Below are 14435 nucleotides of genomic sequence, written 5' to 3' on the forward strand. Positions count from 1 at the left end.
AACGATGTGTCCAATGGAATCCAACAGGATTATCTCTTCTCCTCCGTCCGACTTTGTACGCGTGAACGGCCGATTCCTGACGCGAGAGGAGGAACAGGTCTCCGAGAACCTGTCCAACCTCACAACGATCCTTCGTGATTAAGACGGAATTAGACCTCTCTCTTATTTTCCTTTTCCCTCCTCATCACCTTCGAGGGATTATTGTGGATTATTTCGAGTTTGTAACGATAATTGGTTTATATTATTTATATATATTCTCGTTACAGGTCGCTGAATAATAATTCAGTTTGAGAATTATTACGAAGAATTCCATGTTGCTCTTTATTTTGATATTTCTTTATCGTAGGTATTTCGATGAATTTGTCGATCTATTTTCTTATGATGGTCTTCTTATGATCCTCGTTCACGATTCGTAGAATTTGTCGAATACATTCACGTATGTTGTTAGTTTTTCTAATTGTCCGACGTGTAAGAGAGAGATATAAATCGTAATACAATGTTCTGAAAGAATCACTTTGTCACACGCCAATTTCCTCGAATTTTTCATCGATCTATAAACATGATTGAATCATTTACGATTCACGAATTATAATTGTACTTGTCGCAAAATAAAATTCTTCTCGTTTATGATAAATGAAATAATCTGTCTTGTTTTAGAATCAATGATACATATAAATACATATATTTTACGATGAAATAATATATTAATAAAAGTATATTTCCCAAACCGTATTTCGTATTTACACTGTTATCGAAACTGGTCGAGCTCCTCGCACGTACTGACCTCGTGGGCTTCACGTTTCCCCGTTTAATATTTACCTTTCTTTCTTCCATTCCTCCTTCCCCGCTCTCTCACACGTATTATTATTACTCGATCATTACAACCACTTTCCTCTATAATCCTTCCTTTATATTTGTACCAAACTTTTCAAGATCGTTAAACACATTTCACGTTTTTCCTTCCTTTCCCTTATCGAATATCAATCACGATAAAATATACAAATTTTTCACAATTCATACACCAATTATTCCATCCATCGTCAAAATTTAAAAATCAAAATCCCTCCCCCTATAATAATTTCTAATTTCAATGATCGAAAAAATTACCCGTCCGAAAAAGGAGAGAAGAGAAAGACCCGTTCGAAAAATAATATTCGTTCGATGAATTCGCTTTCAAATAAATAACCTTCAACGTTTAATGCTCCTCTCCTTTAACCGTACCCCTCCAAACGAGGATCCACGAACGGTGGTGGAGTGGATCGGACGAAGAAGGGGATAGGTTAGGAGGCAGGTTATTACCAGCTTGTTAGGCCACCAGGAGGCAGCTGCTCCCCATTTAAGTTCGAACAATTAAATTGTCTGGTCCCGATGATCCGACCACCTTCGTCATATACCCGCTCATCGTCTCGGTTCGTAATAAGATGACCGATTGACTGGCTCACGAAATGCATTATTTCCTGCATTTAGGGGCCACTCGTGTGCACACACTTGTTCACTGCAATTAGCCGCTCGATGGTTAACGCCCTCTGAGAGAGAGAGAAAGAGAGAGAGAGGTTCGATTATTTTTGGTGACGTTTCCAACGTCGCGTTTTGTTGTCCACGAAAAAAAAAAAAAAAAAAACGTTTTCTAAACGCATCGTGCAGCCTCGTTCGACGAGCTCCTTAATCGATTTTAACCGACACTTTGACAGTGACACTCGTCGTGTGTCACTGTTGATGCGAAAGGGAAAGTTTGAGAAATAAATGAATGGTGGAGTGAAGTTTTTATTTTAACACGCAAGGAAAGTTTACAAGGATTAGGGTGATTTGCAAATGCGTGAATGAGAAGGGAGAGGAAGAAAGTCCTTTTTAAAATAAAATAAATAGAATTCGTTTGGTTTCCAAGTATAAAAATTCCATTGTCCGATCCATCTCTAAATATATCACGAATTCTTCTGGATTAATGGAGCCGTGGCAATAAATCAATGGCGACGAGATAAGTAACGATAAGTAAAGACGAATCTTTTCGAGCACTTTGCGCCACGGAGAACCGTCTCTCCCTCTCTTTCTCTCTCTCTCTCTCTCAAGCCTCTCCAGAGAGCCTCCCCCTCAACAGTCTAAATCTCTCGTTCTAAATCTCTCGTTCACCACACATCATTCTTCCCCCCAACATCGTCGTCACCCCTGCCTTTCGTGTACAAGTAAACACACTCACTGCCGCCACTTAGACCCGGTTCGACATGTGTACGTACTTAAGGAATCTTAAACATCGTGATCGGCGGTGCCAAACTTCTAAAAACTTTCTTTCTTCGAAGCTTCGAGAGCCCTTTAAAATTTTCTTGCATCATCGTTAGAGCCACGTCGATCAAATGCTGGTATAATTATAGGGATCGAATCGAAGATAGAGCGAGGAAAAAATCGATAGCTCGATGAATGAATCGCAAATTTGCGCGCGCGTAGGGGGATCGATGCGAAACGGTGGTATTTGTCGAAAGCGGTGTTAACGCCGTGATTACGCTTCCTCCCGCCAATTATCAGACTTCTCCACGGCTGTTATATCGCGATAATAATCGGCTATAATATTCGTGTATATATACACGAGCCTCTTCACGCGCTATTCAATTCCCTATCGACGATGCAACGTGCGCTTTCACTTGTTGTACTACGTTTTATACTCGTTTCTATTCGGAAAATTTTTATCCAACAATTGAAATTGATTGTGTTCAATCTTATTCTTTTCTTCTTCAAGCTCAATACACTTGTCCATACTTTTTTCAATGACATAATTATAATTAAGTTACAAAATTGTCCGTTTAATCAGATATAAATAATTGTGATCGAATGTAGCGAGAGGAAGTTCGATAGACTTCTCTATACTTTTTTCAATGACACAATTATAATTAAGTTACAATAAAATTTAATCAGATGGTATAAATAATTGTGATTGAATGTAGGGAGAGAAAGTTCGATACACTTCTCTATACTTTTTTCAATGACACAATTATAATTAAGTTACAATAAAATTTAATCAGATGGTATAAATAATTGTGATCGAATGTAGAAAGAGAAAGTTCGATACACTTCTCTATACTTTTTTCAATGACACAATTATAATTAAGTTACAATAAAATTTAATCAGATGGTATAAATAATTGTGATCGAATGTAGAAAGAGAAAGTTCGATACACTTCTCTATACTTTTTTCAATGACACAATTATAATTAAGTTACAATAAAATTTAATCAGATGGTGTAAATAATTGTGATCGAATATAGGGAAAGTTTCCAACAGCCACGCGTTTTCATTCCACGAGAGGAAAAAAGAAGAGAGAAATTGCGAATTCATAGAGAACGGGGTAAAAAGCAATAGCAATTTCCGTTAGCGTCCGCAGTGAGATCGATCGGAAAGTTAGCGGAAGCGATACGCCGAGGGTTGGCCGCGCGACTGTGTGCTACACGAGAGACGAAAACTCTCGGGGTCAGGATCCGGAACATTGATTCTTCGTCTATTATTCATTCAATTGGCATTTTCGGCTATGGATCGCGGAATGGTGTATAGTATATAACGTGTGCGATTCTTCGTCTCTCCTTCTTCGTCTCTCCTCTCCTTCATTTCTTCTCTCCTCTCTCTCTTTCCTTTTCGAGGGAACCAATTGGAAATTATGCGAAGCAGAGCAAAACAGAGAGGGTTAACGAGAGAGCTGGATCAATTGGAGGGAGAAGAGGAGGAGAAGGAGGAGGAGAGAACGGCATGCAACTACGAGGGTTGGTCCTCCTCCTGCACGAGTATCCCATAATGACAGATTACCGCGGCATTAATTCCTTGTTTAACCAACAAACAACCTACCCGGCATGCCGTTTAAGTAATAAAATATGGCGGCCCTGGCCCCGGGCACCTAACGACTCTCTCTCCCCTTTTACCTCCTCCCCTCCCTCCTATTTGCACGATCCTCCACCCGTTTACCCATTGCACGCTCTCTGCACTTTGCGCGCGGGCCATTTTTAACGGCCGCCTGACCCTCGATTATTTCCCTTTTCCAATCTCATTTCTTTTTCCTCCCTTTTTCTTCCTCAGGTTCGATTTCGAAACCGTAATAGTATTTTTTTATGGAGATGGTCATTTGGTCGAGGAGAAGAGAGGAGGAGTCCTTTCTTCAGTCTTTGTTCTCGGTCCATTAAGGTAGTTGAAATTATACGGATTTAATATATTCTAATTTCTCTCTCTCTCTCTCTCTCTCTCTCTCTCTCTTTTTGAATCGAAGGATGATGATAATTTTGGAAATTGGATCAAGACTCGTGTCGATAATTTTTAACAAGCATGGATGAAAACGGTGAGAAAAATTACTATCGTTCTTTTTAAATACAAAATTCCTTCTCCTTCCCTCCCAATTAAATTTCGCCATCTCGTTACTTGTTACGATCATAGGATCACGCCCCATATTCCAAACCGCAACTACGCAATTTAACACATTTCCCCGAGATAATGATCCACATCGTTCGATCCACCGACGATTCTTTTCTTTTCTTTATTCTTTTACAATTACCTAAACTTACTTCTGCTATGCCTGTTTATCTTTCGTTCCTTGGCAGCGGCCAAAGCGGCACATCGCCGCGCAAGAACACCAGGAAATCAGAGAGGGCCGCCTTCTCGAGCCGATTCCACGAGCAATCCCCGGATAGATTGCCGCGGTTTTTCCGACCCGTCGATACGCGTCGATGCGCCGGCCATACACCCTCCCCTCCACCGACAGATCGCATTTTCATCTCCTACGGCGGCCAACAGGATCGCCGTGGTTGGTCTCCGTCTGTGAACAGACGGAAGGAAAAAGTTAGTGGAAATTGGTGTTACGGCCACTCTCCACCGGAGAGGAACAGGAAAAATTGTTCGACCGATCGTCAGCGTTGCGTACACGTGTGTATATAAAACGATATCCTGGTGGAGTAGAGTTAAGTGGATTAGATAGAAATTTTTGAGCGGGATTTCATTTCGAGAGGCAGGTAAGATTCGAGTGCATAAAAAGTAATTGAAAAATATGGAAAGAAGTTCACTTTGAAATAATTTATTTCAATATTTATTAAATAATGTCTCGAAATTATCCAAATAACTTTATTTTATTAATTATTAATTTTGTTCACTACGAAAGCGAAAGCGAAAATTGATTTCTTCGAATAATCTTGCGTGTAATTACATTAAATCAATAATTTTAAACTTTCGATAAAATACTCGTTTCATCTTCTGCGAGTGAAAAAAATACTCTAAAAGAATTCTCAACCCGACGCGTTAACCTTACTTACAATCCCGACACGTCATCGACGTCAAACCATTACAGTAGAGTTAAGTGGATTAGATAGAAATTTTTGAGCGGGATTTCATTTCGAGAGGCAGGTAAGATTCGAGTGCATAAAAGTAATTGAAAAATTAAAAATATGGAACCAAGTTCACTTTGAAATAATTTTTATTTATTAAATAATCCTCTCTTCACGTCATTCTCGAAATTATCCAAGTAACTTTATTAATTTTGTTCACTACGAAAGCGAAAGCGAAAATTGATTTCTTCGAATAATCTTGCGTGTAATTACATTAAATCGATAATTTTAAACTTTCGATAAAATACTCGTTTCATCTTCTGCGAGTGAAAAAAATACTCCAAAAGAATTCTCAACCCGACGCGTTAACCTTACTTACAATCCCGACACGTCAAACCATTACATCCCACGGAACCGCCACACGTTTCCTACGAAACACGGCGACGCCCGCTTGTACAATATCGAAAATGAAAGTCCCGCGAACCGATCAATTTCAACGCTATGCGACTCGTTAAAGGGAAACGGCGAGGGAGGCCAACGTTGTACTTTGCCACGTACACCGTGCGTATTATCCGTGGCGAAACACTGACATTAACCGTCCTCTCAGCACAGCCGCTTCTTCCCATTACGTGTCCTTTCCCGGCAAACAATGTGAGTTAACCGGCGACGAAGTATAGAATCTTACGAGATTCGAGAGAAGCCTTTGTCCCCTCCCCCCCTTCTCGAGAACCGCGCTCGAGGGGGTGAGAGATAAAAATTGGGGACAGCGGAAACCTTGCTCCTTTTATTCTGCTCTTTACGCCTTCGCCTCGATAACTTCTCCATGACACGCTTTTAAAATTTTTCCTAGTTGCGAGTTTTGGGACAGGAGAGGAAATTTTGATAGGGGATGAATGATAATAAATAAAAAAGGAAGGTAAAGTAGTTGATTATAATTTTTCTAATTTTTGGAGATGGAGTTTCCAACACGTAAGCGATCATTCAACATCTTTTCCAATTATAATTTGCTCGTACAGACATGCACAGACTTCCTTTTCCACGAGTATAATCTACGAGGACGTATAATTCCGATATGCAATTACGAGAATTATTTCAAAATCAATCGATCCTCTCCTTTCCTCTTCTCGCAATTAAAGGAAACGCAGGTTGCTTGCGAGAAAAAGAAACGAAGAAGAGAATTCTCTTCCACGATACGGAAGATCGAGGAGAAGCGTCTCCCTTGATTTCGAGTGTCTCAAAACGTTTAACACGGTTTTCGGGACGGCATTCAGAAGTCTGGAGGCGACCGGACTTAAACGGGAGGGAAAACTCGTTACACTAATCCGGCTTCCTAATTGTGAGCGGAAGCATCCCTCCCTTCCCTTCGTTTCCATGACCTTTTGTGGTCTAATGTCTTTAGACTCTTGTTGCCTGCCCCCGCTGTGAATACATTTCTTCCCCTCCTTTTGAAAACGCCGGGTTACGTGACGCGCTTAGATATTTTCCTTCCTTTTTGATCTTAATTATTCCGGTCACCGAGCACAGAAGAGAAAGAGGAGGAGGAGGAGCAAGGTCCTCAACCCTTCCCTCTCTTTTTTATTTGCAGAGGGAAGGGTTGGCTACGTAATCGAAATTTATTAACGCCCCAACCTCTCCTCGGGAGTAAATCTCGAGAAAGGAACCGCGTCGGGGAGGAAGGACGTTTCTTTCTTCGAAAGGAGGGAATAATATAGGACGGAATCAACTACCACGACCGGGGGGGGACCACCGGGATGGATGGATCACCAGATGCACTTAAGTACAACGTTGTCTATTTAAGGGTCGGTTGGTTTTAATAACGGTGTGTAGCGTTGTAACGTTGATTCTTCTTATGCATGCGTGTATGCGTGCGTATAATTATACGATCAGCTGGGTTCGCTATAATTTATAATTATCGAAAAATGAAGACAGCGAATGAGATCGATACGAAATTGTTACGTCTCGCGAATTGGATGGTTCGATGAGAAATAGAATTAAAAGGATGATTGATTTTATGCTAATTATCAGAGATGAGTAAGAGTGGAGTTTCTTTTTCTTTTCAGAAACAGAAAATTATTTGTCTCGATCAAAAATTATAGCGATTCGAAAAATAAAATGTATAAACTCTCTCGTGAACTAAATAGAATAAATCGCAGTGAAAAGGTATCTGATAAAATGTCTTCCCTTTGTTAAACGTATCGAAACTAAGTGAAAAAGAGGGAAAAAAAAAAAAAAAAAGAAAGAAGTCGCGAAAGCGCGGGAAAACACGATGTTCCGACGGGGGATGAAATACGATTGCTAGATTTGTCAAAAACAGCTGTGCCACGGGACATTTGTTGTCCTGGCGTGAAATGAAAGTCCACGAAATTATAACCCCTGGCTGGTGATGGCGCATGATCGAAATCGTGATCGAAAATATTTTTTTTCCCCACTCTATATATATATATTTCTCTTCTCGTTTCCTTTCCATTTGATTTATCTCGTTTTCGAGTGTCGCGATGTGACGAGAAACGGCAGGTGAAACTCTCTCTCTCTCTGATCATCTGCTCGAACGACCGTGATTGATGTAAAGCGCGCGTGTGGTTCTCGAGAAGATAGGCAGTTAAGACAGGTGTTCGATTATTATTCTTTTTTTTGCACGATCTTGTTCCAGAATTGTATTGGAAAGTTAAAAGTTTAAAAATTAAATTGTTTCCGGGCAAGTTATAATTTGTATATAATTTTGGGATAACGATTTACTTATTTTTAAGGAGAAACTTTCGATGGAAAGTTGAAGAAAAAATTTTCTTTCTCAAATACGAATGTAAAGTTCTCTCTTCAATTTCTTATTAAACGTGACAAATTTGTAATATCGATGCCTCTCTTTCTTAAAACGAATAGAAAATTAAATATTAATATCTCAACATCCTTTTCACGATGTATCATTTTCTATTATCTCGTTTCTTTGGTGGCGCTGCGACACCGAAACACGACTCCTTTCTCGAAGGAAAGGAGGGAACCACGTGCGACACGTTGCCCCAGAAAGGAACAGTGTGTCCATTTGTAAAGTCTGGTCGACTCGTAAATCCGCAAAAGGGGACGAACTGAAAGAGAGAGAGAGGCTGCAGAGATAAAGAAGAAAAAAACTAGAAAGGTGAAGTAAGAAGACGAAGAAGAAGAAGAAGAATATTCGCAGAGGGGCGGACAGAGAGACGAGCAGAGAGGATGAAGGGAGCAGGAGAGAGAGAGAGAAGGAAAAGGGAGGCGAAAAGAAAAGAAAGTGACGCAGGTTGCGTGCGGGTGGTCCCCTGCGGCATAGGTAGATCGCAGGGACGTCACGCGTTTTTACTTAGGATGCTTTCCTCCCCTGGTTTCCTCGATTTTTAGTACGCGAAACACGACACGAGTTAATCCGCGCTTCCACTGGAATTCCATTGTTTCATCGTCCATCCTTCTTCAGACGTTCAATAATTTGTATCGAACGGATACAAATTTCGAAATGATCGTTCACAACGATGTTGATCATATTATTTTATCGCTATATTAATTGATGGGTGTCCATTTGTGAAAGCATGGAACGATTGATTTACTTTTTTAATAACGTTTTTTTTTTTCTTACTTAACGAGAATTTAATTTCATTCGATATAAATTTTACGTAATAAAAACGACGTTGATACTCAAATTAGAGGATTAACAAGGCGAGGTATAAATATAATCCCGATATAGATGGTGTAAAAAAAACAACGATACCCAATTATCCAATCGTTAGAAAAGATATTACTTCCTTATTCTTCGTACAATGACGAATAATCGTATCGTTTCGATCGAGCAAAACAAAAAACCTTTACTCTATACATCCCACCATAAAGAAATATTTAGAAAGCTTTCGATTTCTACAAGTAGAGAGAAAAAAAAAAAAGAAATAAGAAACCGCAAGAATCGTAGGGCGAAGAATTGTTAGCTTTCGCTTCTTAATAGGTTTCAGTAGTCAATTGATTTTGAACAGACTATAACTCCTTCTAACAACCTTCTCCTTCCTTTTTTTTTTTTTTAATCCCGCTAGATTCTTTGCCCCTCGTTTGTTATATCGAGATAAATCAGCTCGAGCCACGAGCGAACAGGGCCCACGATACACACCTGCGCGGATGATTTAACTCCCGACTTAACGTGTAATTCGTGAATGAACTTTTAATTAAATTATGCGTGCACTCCTTAAGCTCGCCCTTTATTCTCGCGTCCCTCCGGGATTCGCGGATTCCTTTGGTCTCGCGCCGAACAGAGAATAAGGAGTTGAATTTATACACCAACTTACTTCCGATTAATTAATATTCGAGGGGAAACACGGGAAAAAGTATCTGTGAAACGAAACGATATTTTGGCAACAATGAATCTCTCGACAAATACCAAATGTTTATATTTCGTTTGGTACACCTTAGCAAAAAGAAGAAGAAGAAGAAATGATTACAAGTTTCTTCTATAATAATACGGAATTCTATTATTATTGTCGATTGATAAATTGGAAAGTTCGAATTAAAATATATTCCGTCTTATGAACGAAAATAAGAGATGATAATAGATTCTTCTTTAATTCACAAATTTCGTTCTTGCACATGCAGAGAGCGGAAACGCGCCATCGATTTCATTTCACCCGCCTCCTCTTCCCCTCTTTTGCGAAAAATCGAGCGCGATGAAACAGGGTCGCAGTCCATGCGACCCATTAAGGAAACGGGGAGGTCCAACGCGTACTTCCGGTTTTCCCGCCGCGTCGAATAAACCTGACGTTCCATTAAGACGTCGGCGACAAGGAATCTGTTAAGCGTTTTTCCAGCGAAATTAGATTGGATCCGGCGGAAAAATGGCGGCGGCGTTCGACCGGAAACGAATCCAAGAGTCAAGAGAGGGAGAGGAATATTTCGATCACGACTGCTGAACCGAGATGCGCTCTTTTCGATTCGATTCGAGAAAGAATTTTGAACTTGTTTCATCTTTTTATTTTTTTATTCTTCGATAAGACTCGATGGAGAAAAAGAAAGGAGTCGAAAATTCGGAATGAAAAGATTTTCGGAACGAATTTCTACAAAGAATTTCAAGTCAAGAAAGGGAGAGGAATATTTCGATCACGACTGCTGAATCGAGATATGCTTCCTTCGATTCGAGAAAGAATTTTGAAACTTGTTTCATCTTTTTATTTTTTTATTCTTCGAAAAGACTCGATAGAGAAAAAGAAAGAAAATTTCGATCGAATGAAAAGTTTTTCGGAACGAATTTCTACAAAGAATTTCAAGTCAAGAAAGGGAGAGGAATATTTCGATCACGACTGCTGAATCGAGAGATGCGCCTCCTTCGATTCGAGAAAGAATTTTGAAACTTGTTTCATCTTTTTATTTTTTTATTTTTCGAAAAAACTTGATAGAGAAAAAGAAAGGAAATTTCGATCGAATGAAAAGTTTTTCGGAACGAATTTCTAGAAAGAATTTCAAGTGTTTTTCTTTTTTGATAAACGATGAACAGTTTCAGAACCGAGTCATCGAACACTTCTATGAGATTACAGAGTCAAAGTCTATAATTCTACCATTGATACGTTCCAACAAAAGCCAGCCACCCTTTGCCTCGACTCAACCTAACCCCAACCTAACCCGTCTTCACGCCGTTCAAAACTGTTCAAAATCTCTCCGTAATCAGGCGGGAGCGAGGTGAACAATTTTTAAACGAGGGGAACGTTTAAAAATTTCCAGCAGAAAATCCAAAATTTTCCACGTCCACCGTGTTCTCGAGTTACCTTCTCGAGGCCGCTTCTTTTTTCCCGAAACCGAGCCCGACTCCTTTGTCGTCCCTCGCCGCGGTCTCCAACAGGCTTCACGGGTGTTTAGGCCCCGAGAATCGGGCCGAAAACCGATGTCGCGGCCGAGGCTTTAATCGTCACGCTTTCCAATTCGTAGCCGGACCACGATTTGTCTCGCTTATCCGCCGTTACCCGACCTTCGGGTTTTTCACCCGGCTCTTCCTCTTTATCCCGCCTTCCAACGGGATCGTAAACCGACCGTCCAATCCAAAAGTTTCCAGCCCAACCAAACGACTCGAAATTCATTCATATATCGCAAGTATCCTTTCTTCTCCTTAACTAGACTTTATCTCATTATCTACTTCGTTCCTGTCTTTCAAAACGATATAAAAAAACAATAATGGAATGGATAAGTTCATCGATGTAAAAGCATCTCTCTTCAGAAATTGAATGTAACATGACAAAAGCGCGCTTTATTATTTTCGACGAGACTTTCGATCAGAAAGGATTTCATTCCTTTTCTCCAATTTGGCAAGGATCGATCGTATTTGTCACGATTCATATTATCCATCCTCGTGCAACGGTAATTGCTCGGCAGGAGAATGGATCGTTTCGAACGCGCGCGAAACCGGGCGGAAGTATCGCTTTTATTTGAAACGCGCGTTAAACGATACGAGGCTAAATGCTCTTCTCCCGTCGATTTACGGGTCGGCCGTTGTCGAATAAATATTTCTTGGAAACAGGGAGGGGAGGATAATAGTGGAAAAGGGTTGATCCGCTGATTTACGCCAAACTTCTTCCCCTCCAATTAAATACTTGGCCGCGTTACGATCCTCTCCCTCTTCTTATTATCCGGGGTTTCAGGATTTTCTCTTCCTCGATCGAGCAACTGGACGTTTTCGATGGCTTTCAGGGCTTCGAGGGGTTTATTTATTGGGCCGGGTGTTTTAATCGAGGGGGAGGGAATTTGGAAGAGGATTGAAAAAAAAATCTGTTTCTTCTTCTTCCCGATCTTCTGTCGATTTCTCGTGACTTTGCGTAGGCCGACCCTTCATCCATCATTCGCCAAACTTGCACAATAGTGCATCTGACCCCTCTAAATCTTTTATTAACGTGCCCCCATAAAATTTCCTTGCGAAACTGGTCGATCGATCTTGAAACGTTACAAGCGAATCACGAAAAATGAAATATTCTATCACACGTTTCAAGTAATAAAAATTTTGTACTCGATCTACTTTCTTGTATTAATTAAATTCTCGCCAATTCCTTCTTGACCAACAGTTATCCTCGACGAGAATCTTCAACAATCTTCCTTCAAGAAAAGAAACTATAACGAGAAACATTTCTGGAGAACGCGATGTTTGATTTATCGATACCTGGCGAAACGAAACTCGTTCACGCTAATTTTACCTCGTGTTAGAACGCGATCAACGTTTCCAATTTGCTGTTTTGTGTACATAGAGAGAGAGAAAGAGAGATAGTCGTTCAATTCTAATCAAGTGGCTCAGGTAAACATGGCACGTTCCCTCGCGTTACACGGATTTTCCTTGTAACTGTGTTCAACACCTGTGCGAAACGCGAGCAGCGGCCACCAAGTTTCAACTGTTGATCTCGTCAACAGGATACCCTCCCCCTTTTCGATACTAATTTTCGCTCGTTAAAATATTAAACAACAACATTCTCTGTCTTGTCTACTTTCTTTTTTCTATTTTCCTTTCCTTTTTTCTTCTTCTTTTTTTTTTTCATTACGGAAGAGGAAGTTCCGAAAGGAAGGAGGCAACCTCTTCTTATACAGAGACGTATATACAGTCAAGTTTACCAGAAAGTTTCTCAACCCTTTAATAAGGAAGGTGCTTGGAATCTAATGAAAGATTCACAGTTTCTGAGAGGGAATACTCTCCCTCCCCCTTTCTCTCCTCTCTTCTATATATATATATATATAAATTGAGCGTTGTAGTACGTCAAAATATCTCGTACTTATTCGCATTAATTATTCGTTCCATAAATTAGCTAATCGACGTTCCTTAACATTTTAATTCGTACGATAAATCGGAAAAATTTAAAAATTGATCAAATCCAAGCATAAGTGGTGTAATTTATAAAAAAGAATTAAAAAAGATACCTCTTTGCATATCTCATTTAATATACCAACCAAAATATTTAAAATTCTAATAATAATAATAAAAATAATAAAAAATTCTAATAATAAAAACTTCCAAAAAATCCTCCTTTTATATCCAAAAAATTAAAAAAAAGAAATATAAATAATATCCAATCGTCGAACACCGAGTTTACTATATCTTCCAGGAATATATTTCGACAAACGGTTGAACAACATCCGCCAACTTTCCAAACATTATTCCACGAGATTGTTTCGAATAGGAAAAGCGTGCGATTGCGAGGGGAGAATACAATCAGAAAGGAGAGAGAGAGAGAGGGAGAGGGAGAGGGAGAGAGGAGGCACCGGTGCGTCCCACGTGGCGCGGGTAAACCTGTTAATAATTCTCGACGCGGATTCGTCGTGACATTATATTCCAGCTTCGTTTCACCGGGCGTCTTAATTAAATCGCCTTGCCGACGCGCGATTTTTCATAAACTATGGGAAACACGAGCTCCAACTCCAAACGCGGCGACACGTTCCCCTACCGTTACAACGAGACAAATCTGCGAGATCTGTCGTTTTTAATCGCGAAACTGTTAGAAATCCTCGATTCTCCCTCTTTTTTCTCCTCCTCTCTCTCTTTAATCCTCGATTTCGTTTCTATTTCTCTGTACATAACATAATTCTTAATTTAGATATAAGATTCATAAGAACAAGTTCTCGAATTCTTCCTTACGAAATGTTTAAACATTTCATAAAATTTATTTTTATCGAGGATGAAACAGACTCCCGTTTATCGAATCCATTCCACGACAAGATAACAATGGACCATCGATGATCATCATCGATGTCGCTAAACGTATTCTCTCTTATCGTAAAAAAAAGAGAGAAGAGAAGTGTTATCATTCCAATACATCGAAAAGAGGATCGATCGCATCGTGGAAATGATTGAATCGAAATCTTTGGACAGGACCACCCGGATGGATCCACCCCTATCCATTTAAACTCCATTAAATCAAAGGCTAAACGACCGAAGGAATTGGTTGGAGGGCCCCGAGTTTATGAAACTCGAGTGTCTCATCACGCGATCGTCCAATAATGTACGACACCTTTTCGAGCGGAATAAACGAAAGACGGAATGTGGTGATTTTTTTTTCTCACCAGATCGTGCGATTTATCGAAATGTAATCCGGAGGAGAGGCGATTGTTTTCCTTGTGCGCGTATCGCGTGTTTTATCGCGTCGATCTGATACGGTTAACCGAAGAGGTTGCGTTCAGATTGTAGGTTTT

At 40.0% G+C, this 14435-nt stretch overlaps 1 long non-coding RNA gene across 1 annotated transcript in view; it reads right to left on the reverse strand.

The window, feature by feature from the left end:
* Positions 1-2720: 2720 nt before the first annotated feature.
* LOC107965062 overlaps positions 2721-14435 on the reverse strand; it is a 72936-nt gene continuing 61221 nt past the window's right edge. Inside the window, exon 3 of the long non-coding RNA XR_003305419.1 lies at positions 2721-4783. This is a non-coding gene — a long non-coding RNA (uncharacterized LOC107965062). The remainder of the gene's footprint in view (positions 4784-14435) is intronic.

The sequence above is a fragment of the Apis mellifera genome, linkage group LG10 (assembly GCF_003254395.2).
Source record: "Apis mellifera strain DH4 linkage group LG10, Amel_HAv3.1, whole genome shotgun sequence".
NCBI lineage: Eukaryota > Metazoa > Arthropoda > Insecta > Hymenoptera > Apidae > Apis > Apis mellifera.